General features: G+C 50.0%; 1 non-coding gene across 1 annotated transcript; it reads left to right on the plus strand.

Moving 5' to 3' along the window:
• Positions 1-7,186: 7,186 nt before the first annotated feature.
• Positions 7,187-7,294, plus strand: LOC129490976 (U6 spliceosomal RNA). The gene has a single exon (XR_008660425.1). It is a non-coding gene; the product is annotated as a U6 spliceosomal RNA (small nuclear RNA).
• The last annotated feature ends 205 nt before the right edge of the window (positions 7,295-7,499 follow it).

Consider the following 7,499-nt stretch of genomic DNA (forward strand, 5'->3'; position numbering starts at 1 on the left):
GGACCATGTTTAAACGGTGGGACCCCTCTGTCCTGGTCTCCAACCACCCACTCCAAGAAGAGAGGCCTCACTCTTGCCTGAAAGATCCTTCTCTGACACTTGACCTTCCCTTCCCACAATCCCTGGAGTGAGAACAGTGAAATCACCTTTGCAAAATTATAACTAAGGAAATCATGACAGTGAATGACATAAGACCTAACCAACTCCATCTTGCTTCTAACATCTAAACTGTCCTCATCCATTCCCGGGTGTAGGCCGAACTAGTCTCGGGAAGGAATTTAGTCTGTAGTTTAAACTAAATATAATAGCCTTTCCCAAAAGCTAAACTGTTCTTGTAAAATGAACGAAAGGCCACCAGCCATCGAGTTAGAATAAGAGGGGTTGGAATTCTAAGTATTACCAGCCATCATTCTGGAGGTCATAAGATTTGCAACTTCTACAATCACTCTTGAAGGTGACATCACTATTGTGAACCTAAGATCGGCCTTTCAAAATGGATCTTCAGGTTTTTGCATTTCTAACAACCAGATGGCCCCTTCTTTATTTGTCAACCAATTCTGAGGCACCCCCACTCAGGAACTGACTCAGCAGAAGAGAACAGCTTTAACTCTCTGTGATTTCATCCCCTAGCCAACCAGTCAGCACTCCCGATTCACTGGCCCCCTACCCACCAAATTATCCTTAAAAACTCTGATCCCTGAGTTTTCGGGGAGAATGATTTGAGTAATAATAAAACTGTGGTCTCTGGCACAGCCGGCTCTGCGTGTATTATTCTGTGTGTGTGTGTGTGTGTGTGTGTGTGTGTGTGTGTGTGTGTGTGTGTGTTTTTTCTTCGAGATGGAGTTTCACTCTCCTTGCCCAGGCTGGAGTGCAGTGGCTCGATCTCGGCTCACCGCAACCTCCACCTGCCAGGTTCAAGCGATTCTCCTGCCTCAGCCTCCCCAGTAGCTGGGATTACAGGCATGTGCCACCATGCCCGGCTAAATTTTTTTGTACTTTTAGTAGAGACGGGGTTTCTCCATGTTGGTCAGGCTAGTCTCTAACTCATGACCTCAGGTGATCTGCCCGCCTTGGCCTCCCAAAGTGCTGAGATTACAGGTGTGGGGCCCCATGCCCGGCCCTGTGAATTACTTTTTATTGCATTTCCCGGTTTGATAAATCGACTCTGTCTAGGCTGCGGGCAACGTGAACCCCTTGGGCAGTTACAGTAGGAGGAAGGATGTTCTGAGGTGGGCAGGTATGCAAACCTCCCTACAAAGTCCAAGGAAGCTGAGGGGACCAAGGAAGAGTGGAACCGCCCAACAGGTTCACCTTGCCTGCTGCCTAGAGAGAGCTCATTTACCAAGACAGGGGAATTGCCATAGAGAATAATTCTTATGGAGGCGGCTGTGCTGGAGACCTGAGTTTTATTATTACTCAAATCAGTCTCCCTGAGCATTCAGGGATCAGGCTTTTTTTTTTTTGAGATGGAGTCTTGCTCTGTCACCCAGGCTGGAGTGCAATGGCACAATCTTGGCTCACCGCAACCTCCACCTCCGGAGTAGCTGGTATTACAGGCATGTACCACCACTCCCGGCTAATTTTGTATTCTTAGTAGAGACGGGGTTTCTCCATGTTGGTCAGGCTGGTCTTGAACTCCCGACCTTAGGTGATCCGCCCTCCTTGGCCTCCCAAAGTCCTGGGATTACAGGCATGAGCCACCGCTCCTGGCCTTTTTTGTTTTTTAATCATAATACAATTTTTGTCTTATCAACAAAAGTCAGGCATGAAATGAAATAGAACATTTTGAAATACATATAAAGAGACCAGGCACGGTGGCTCATGCCTGTAATCCCAGCAGTTTGAAAGGCCGAGGTGGGCGGATCGAGGTCAGGAGATCGAGACCACCCTGACTAACACAGTGAAACCCCATCGCTATTAAAAAAACAAAAAGTTAGCCGGGTGTGGTCGCGGGCACCTGTAGTCCCAGCCACTCGGGAGGCTGAGGCAGGAGAATGACATGAACCCGGGAGGCAGAACTTGCAGTGAGCAGAGATGGTGCCACCGCACTCCAGCCTGGGCCAACAGAGAGAGATCTGTCTCAAAAAAAAAAAAAAAGAAAAAGAAAAAGACACAAAGAAAGTGAAAAAAATTAGTCACATATTCTTTTTTTTTTTTTTTTTGAGACGGAGTCTCGCTCTGTCACCCAGGCTGGAGTACAGTGGCGCAATCTCGGCTCACTGCAAGCTCCGCCTCCCGGGTTCACGCCATTCTCCTGCCTCAGCCTCTCCCAATAGCTGAGACTACAGTCGCCCGCCACCACGCCCGGCTAATTTTTTTGTATTTTTAGTAGAGACGGGGTTTCATCGTGGTCTCGATCTCCTGACCTCGTGATCCACCCGCCTCGGCCTCCCAAAGTGCTGGGATTACAAGCGTGAGCCACCGCGCCCGGCAGTCACATATTCTTGAAAGAATTACTGGTAACATTTCAGTGTCCTTCTAGCACTTTTTTCTAAGTATGCATATAGATTTTCCTCACTAATCGGATTTTTCTTTTTTTTTTTTTTTTTTTTTAAGAGGGAGTCTCGCTGTTTTCCAGGCTGGAGTCCATTGGCACGACCTCAGATCACTGCAAACTCTGCCTCCCAGGTTCGAGCAATTATCCTGCCTCAGCCTTCCAAGTAGCTGGGATTACAGGCGCCCGCCACTACGCCCGGCTAATTTTTGTATTTTTAGTGGAAACGAGGTTTCACCACATTGGCCAGGCTGTTCTCAAACTCCTGACATCAAATGATCCGCCCGCCTCGGCCTCCCGAAGCGCTGGGATTACAGGCGTGAGCCACTGCGCCCGGCCTTAATCACATTTTTCTAAAAACGAAGTGGGAAATCTCATGGGGTCCACAAGGTAGATTCGGCCCCTGGCCTATATGTTGGGGTTTTCAGAATTAGAGTCTGGAGGGGGTCCCCACCACTCTTCAGCGGCAATACCGCTCTCGGCCCCAAGAGGGAGATGTGTGCTCAGGAACGTCAGCTCCAAAGCTGGAAACGGTAGCCCTGAGGACCTGGCGCTAGCAGCTCCCATTTGGATCATCCTTAGTTACTCCTAGCTTTATTGCTTACTGCTCAGTGCGCTTCTTGGAAACCTTGGTTCATGAGGAAAAAAAAGACAGAACTCACATGCTCACTCTTGCACCATTCTGCCTCAATTTGGTAAATCTTTGGACAGCTCTCCCCTCGTGTTGCAGCCTCAGGCTTCGCAGGTCATCGCTCCCAGCCTCACCCCTTCACCAATTTCCCTTCATTGCCCAGGACCCATAAGGCCTTTTGGGCCCAGATGCCCTGGTCCAGCTTCCGGCCTACTTCCTTGTCACCTGCCACCCCACACACTCTGTTTTCAAACAGCAGTGGGCTTACCTCAGCTACGATTGCTATCACACCTCTGCCACCAGCAGACATTCCGGCGTGCTGCATTTTTTTTTTTTTTTAGACGGAGTCTGGCTCTGTTGCCCATGATGGAATGCAATGGTGCGACCTTGACTCACTGAAATCTTCGCCTCCCGGTTTCAAGAGATTCTCGTGCCTCAGCCTCCCAAGTAGCTGGGACTACAGGCACCCACCACGATGCCTGGCTAATTTTTTGTGTTTTTAGTAGAGACGAGGTTTCACCATGTTGGCCAGGCCGGTCTCGAACTCCTAACCTCAAGTGATCCACCTGCCTCGGCCTCCCAAAGTGCTGGGATTACAGGCGTGAGCCACAGTGCCCAGCCTGAACTGGGCAAACCTTTGGACAGCTCTCCTCTTGTGTTGCAGCCTCAGGCTGCGCAGGTCATTGCCCCCAACTTGACACCCTTCACTGGTTTCCCCTTATTGCCCTGGACCCAGTCTGAACCTCTCATAAGACCTGTCAGGCCCCAATGTCCTGGCCCCGCTTCCAGCCTTTGTCCCTGCCGCCCACCACCCCACATATAGTTACCGGACAGCACCGGGTTCATGTCAGCTGCGATTGCGAACACTCGGCTCTGCCACCAGCAGATCCTCCTGTATGTAACTTTCCAGAAGGCTCTTCCCAGCATTTTTTTTTTCTTTTTTGAGATGGAGCCTCACTCTGTGGCCCAGGCTGGAGTGCAGTGGCATGATATCGGCTCACTGCAACCTCCACCTCCTGGGTTCAAGCGATTCTCCTGCCTCAGCCTCCCAAGTAGCTGGGATTACAGGCATGCACCACCACACCCAGCTAATTTTTGTATTTTTAGTAGAGACGGGGTTTAGCCATGTTGGCCAGGATGGTTTCAATCTCTTGACCTCGTGATCCGCCCACCTCGGCCTCCCAAAGTGTTGGGATTACAGTGTCAGCCACTGCGCCCGGCCTTCCCAGTATTTCATAAGCAGTTACCTCTTCCCAGAAGTCTCCCTTCACCCTGCAATTCTGTTACGTGATTCTCTGAGCTTCTGTGGGGCACAATGAGCCCCCGTCACGCCACTTAGCACGCGGGAGTGTCTGCCTGCCTTCTCAGATGGAAGCTCCATGAGGGTGAGCACGTCAGCCTCACACATGCATATCCCCAGCACCTCAACACCGTGCTTGGCACCCCGTAGGGCTCAGTAAGGATCTTACTAAATATGGCCAGGTACAGTGGCTTGCACCTGTAATCTCAGCACTTTGGGAGGCCAAGGTGGGAGGATTGCTTGAAGCCAGAAGTTTGATACCAGCCTGGGCAACATAGTGAGACGCCATCTCTTCAGTATATTAAACACTTAGCCAGGTGTGTGGCGTGCACCTCTAGTCCCAGCTACTCAGGAGGCCAGGATGGGATAGTCGCTTGAACCCAGGAGCTCAACGGTGCAGTGAGCTATGATTGTGCCACTGCACTCCAGCCAGGCTGGCAAAACGAAATCCTCTAAAAAAAGCTGACTAAATGTGTGAATGAAGGAATGAATGAGTGTGTTCTTCCCTGTTCCCCGAGAAGGGTCTGCAAAAGCCAGGGCACTTCCTTCCATCTCCTTCCCTCCCTGTTCACCGAGTGCCTCTCATTATCTCCCAAGCCTCTGCAGACACATCCCAAGGAACAATGCTGCTGAAGGACTACTTCTGTTCCTTGTGATAGTGGAAAGAAATGGGATTCAAGCCAGGCACTGTGGCTCATGCCTGTAATCCCAGCACTTTGGGAAGCTGAGGCGGGAGGATTGTTTGAGGCCAGGGGTTTGAGGCCAGCCTGTGCAATATAATAAGACCCTCATCTCTACAAAAAAACAAAGATTAGCCAGGTGTGGTGGTGCATGCCTGTAATCCCAGCTGCTTGGGAGGCTGAGGCAGGGGGATAGCTTGAGCCCAGAATGTTGAGACTGCAGTGAGCCAAGATCACGCCGGTGCACTAGAGCCTGGGTGACAGGGTTAGACCCTGTCTGTAAAAAATACTAAAAAAATTAAAAAGAGGCCAGATACAGTGGCCCACACCTGTAATTCTAGCACTTTGGGAGGCTGAGGCGATGGATCACCTGGGGTCAGTTCGAGACCAGCCTGGCCAACATGGTGAAACCCCATCTCTACTAAAAATACAAAAATTAGCTAAGTGCGGTGGCACACACTCGGGAGGCTTAGGCAGGAGAATTGCCTGAACCCAAGAGGCAGAGGTTGCGGTGAGCCGAGATTGGGCCACTGCACTCCAGCCTGGGTGACAGAGCAAGACTCCATCTCAGAAAAAAATAAAAATTAAAAACATAAATAAATAAAAGATACGGGATTTGCAGTGAGGCCAACCCAGCCTCAAAACTGGCTCTACGACTTACCAGCTGTGCACTTACCTTATTTTCTCCATTTGCAAAGTGAGGAAAACAGGACCAAGCTTGCAGGGTTTCTGTGAGACGGCGCTTGCCAGCCTGACATGTGGTAGGCGGTCATTAGATCAGGGTCTTCCTCCCTCTTTCCCAGTGTCCCTGCCTAAGCTCCCTCTGGAGCCTTGGGACACACACACTCCTGTAATCTCAAGTAGCAGCCGCTACTTCCCTGACCCACCTCTGTCCCCCCAAGGTTACCCGGTCCTCTATCTCCCCACAAAGAGTAGTGCCAAACACAGAATAGATGCTCCAAAAATATGAAAAGAATAAAGGAATGAATGAAGCAGCCACTGCAGTATCCCCGGGGGGCATGTTCCCCAGTAGCCACCAGCCTCCTTTATTTTTTCTTTTCTTTTTTTTTGTGAGAAAGAGTCTCACTCTGTCACCCAGGCTGGAGTGTAGTGGTGTGATCTTGCCTCAATGCAACCTCTGCTTCTGCCTCCTGGATTCAAGTGATTGTCCTGCCTCAAACTCCCAAGTAGCTGGGATTACAGGCACCCACCACCATGCCCGGATTTTTTTTTTTTTTTTGAGATGGGAGTCTCAGTTTGTCACCAGGCTGGAGTGCAGTGGCGTGATCCCAGCTCACTACAAACTCTGACTTTTTGGTTCAAGTGATTCTTCTGCCTCAACCTCTTGAGTAGCTGGGATTACAAGCACACACCACCACATCCAGCTTATTTTTGTATTTTTAGTAGAAATGGGATTTCAGCATGTTGGCCAGGCTGGTCTCAAACTCCTGACTTCAGGTGATCTACCCACCTCCGCCTTCTAAAGTGCTGGGATTACAGACGTGAGCCACCATGCCAGCCGCCAGTTTCGGTACTTTTTTTTTTTTTTGAGAGAGTTTTGCTCTTGTTGCCCAGGCTGGAGTGCAACGGTGCGATCTCAGCTCACTGCAACCTCTGCCTCCCAGGTTGAAGCAATCCTTCTGCCTCAGCCTCCCGAATAGCTGGGATTACAGGCATGTGCCACCATGCCTGGCTAATTTTGTATTTTTAGTAGAGACAGGGTTTCACCGTGTTGGCCAGACTGGTCTCGAACTCCTGACTTCAAGTGATCCACCACCTTGGCCTCCCAAAGTGCTAGGATTGCAGGTGTGAGCCACCATGACCAGCAAGTTTGAGTGCTTTCTATCAATCCACCTTTGTCTCCTGACTCTTCCTCCTCTTCATAGTATTGAGTCCATCTAGTGAGTCTTAAATTTTTGTTATTGTATTTTAAAATTTCCATTTGAGTCTAGGTGCAGTGGCTCACGCCTGTAACTCCAGCACTTGGAGGCCGAGGCGGTCAAATCACTTCAATTCAGGAATTTGGGACCAGCCTGGGTGACATGTGGCAAGACCCTGTCTCTACAAAAAACACAAAAATTGTGCCCTTTTTGGTAGCACATATACTAAAATTGGAACGGTAACAGTGAAGATTAGCATGGCCCCTGCGCAAGGATAACACGCAAATTCGTGATGCATTCCATATTCTTGCCACAGTCTGCTGCCTGTTACTTCACTTTGCTTCCCTTCCCCGGATCCTTCCATAACGTCACAGGGCCCGTGAGGCCATAGCATTCTCATGTTCATCTCCCATTGCACCACTGAGGTTGGAGATTGGAGAACAATCTGGCCATCCCCACTCAGGCGTGGCACCTTGCCACCTGCCCCCTCGTGCAACAATAAATAAATTTTTAA

Source organism: Symphalangus syndactylus, chromosome 9 (genome assembly GCF_028878055.3).
Source record: "Symphalangus syndactylus isolate Jambi chromosome 9, NHGRI_mSymSyn1-v2.1_pri, whole genome shotgun sequence".
Taxonomy (NCBI): Eukaryota; Metazoa; Chordata; class Mammalia; order Primates; family Hylobatidae; genus Symphalangus; species Symphalangus syndactylus.